We start from the raw sequence: 2,678 nt of genomic DNA, 5'->3' as shown, positions 1-2,678 counted from the left end.
GTTTGTTTCGCCTGCATTTGAAGCTATATCACTTATATCGCAAGTATTTGAAGCTAAATCATTTAATTCGCGCAGATTTGAAGCTAAACCTTCTACATCGCATTGATTTGAAGCTAAATCAAGTGTTTCGCATGGATTTGAAGCTAACTCGTTTGTTTCGCCTACATTTGAAGCTATTTCACTTATATCGCAAGTATTTGAAGCTAAATCAGTTAATTCGCGCAGATTTGAAGCTAAACCTTCTACATCGCATTGATTTGAAGCTAAATCAAGTGTTTCGTGTGGAATTGAAGCTAACTCGTTGATATCGCATGCATTTGTAGCTGTATCTCTTATATTCGCAGGTATTTGAAGCTGAATCATTCGTTACGCATGGGGTAGATGCTGAGCCTTTTACTTCGCATTGATTTGAAGCTAAACCATTTGTTTCGCATGTATTTGATGTTAAACCATGTGTTTCGCATGAATTTGATGATACATCATGTGTTTCGCATGGATTTGCAAGCTAATCCTCATACATCGCTCTGATTTGAAACTAAATCATGTCTTTCGCACGGATTTGAAGCTAAGCCTTCTACTTCGCATTGAATTGCATATGAATTCATGTGTTTCGCTTGGATTTGATTCTAACTCGTTGGTTTCGCATGCAGTTGAAGCTAATTCACGTTTATCACAAGTATCTGAAGCTAAACCATTTGTTTCGCAAGAATACGAAGCTAATCCATGTGTTTCGCATGAATTTGAAGTTAAATCACTTGTATCATATGGGTTTGAAGCTAACTCGTTTGTTTCGCCTGCATTTGAAGCTATATCACTTATATCGCAAGTATTTGAAGCTAAATCATTTAATTCGCGCAGATTTGAAGCTAAACCTTCTACATCGCATTGATTTGAAGCCAAGCCCTCTACTTCGCATTGTTTTGAATCTAAATCATGTGTATCGTTTGGATTTGAAGTTAACTTGTTTGTTTCGCATGGAATTGAAGCTACCTCGTTTGTTCCTCCTGCTTTTGAAGCTATATCACTTATATCGCAAGTATTTGAAGCTAAATCATATGTGTCGCATGGATTTGAAGCTGAAGCTTCTACATCGCATTGATTTGAAGCTAAATCTTCTGTATCGCATGGATTTGAAGCTAAACCTTCTACTTCGCATTGATTTGAAGCTAAATCATGTGTTTCGCATGGATTTGAAGCTCACTCGTTTGTTTCGCATGCAGTTGTAGCTAAATAATGTATATCACAAGTATTTGTAGCTAAACCATTTGTTTCGCATGGATTTGAATCTAAGCATTGTCCTTCGAATTGATTTGAATCTAAATCATGTGTTTCGTATGGATTTGAAGCTAAGCCATCTACATCGCATCGATTCGAAGCTAAATAATTTCTTTCGCTTAGATTTTAAGCTAACTGGTATGTTTCGTCAGCATTTGATGCTATATCACTTATATCGCAAGCATCTGAAGCTAAATCACTTGTTTCCCATGGATTTGAAGCTAAACCTTCTACATCGCATTGATTTGCAGCTAAATCAAGTGTTTCGCATGGATTTGAAGCTAACTCGTTTGTTTCACCTACATTTGAAGCTATTTCACTTATATCTCAAGTATTTGAAGCTAAATCAGTTAATTCGCGCAGATTTGAAGCTAAACCTTCTACATCGCATTGATTTGAAGCTAAATCAAGTGTTTCGTGTGGAATTGAAGCTAACTCGTTGATATCGCATGCATTTGTAGCTGTATCTCTTATATTCGCAGGTATTTGAAGCTGAATCATTCGTTACGCATGGGGTAGATGCTGAGCCTTTTACTTCGCATTGATTTGAAGCTAAACCATTTGTTTCGCATGTATTTGATGTTAAACCATGTGTTTCGCATGAATTTGAAGATACATCATGTGTTTCGCATGGATTTGCAAGCTAATCCTCATACATCGCTCTGATTTGAAACTAAATCATGTCTTTCGCACGGATTTGAAGCTAAGCCTTCTACTTCGCATTGAATTGCATATGAATTCATGTGTTTCGCTTGGATTTGATTCTAACTCGTTGGTTTCGCATGCAGTTGAAGCTAATTCACGTTTATCACAAGTATCTGAAGCTAAACCATTTGTTTCGCAAGAATACGAAGCTAATCCATGTGTTTCGCATGAATTTGAAGCTAAATCACTTGTATCATATGGGTTTGAAGCTAACTCGTTTGTTTCGCCTGCATTTGAAGCTATATCACTTATATCGCAAGTATTTGAAGCTAAATCATTTAATTCGCGCAGATTTGAAGCTAAACCTTCTACATCGCATTGATTTGAAGCTAAGCCCTCTACTTCGCATTGTTTTGAATCTAAATCATGTGTATCGTTTGGATTTGAAGTTAACTTGTTTGTTTCGCATGGAATTGATGCTACCTCGTTTGTTCCTCCTGCTTTTGAAGCTATATCACTTATATCGCAAGTATTTGAAGCTAAATCATATGTGTCGCATGGATTTGAAGCTGAAGCTTCTACATCGCATTGATTTGAAGCTAAATCTTCTGTATCGCATGGATTTGAAGCTAAACCTTCTACTTCGCATTGATTTGAAGCTAAATCATGTGTTTGGCATGGATTTGAAGCTCACTCGTTTGTTTCGCATGCAGTTGTAGCTAAATAATGTATATCACAAGTATTTGTAGCTAAACCAT

This window comes from Megalopta genalis, unplaced genomic scaffold (assembly GCF_051020955.1).
Source record: "Megalopta genalis isolate 19385.01 unplaced genomic scaffold, iyMegGena1_principal scaffold0408, whole genome shotgun sequence".
NCBI classification, from domain to species: domain Eukaryota; kingdom Metazoa; phylum Arthropoda; class Insecta; order Hymenoptera; family Halictidae; genus Megalopta; species Megalopta genalis.
Note: the sequence above shows the minus strand (reverse complement) of the source record.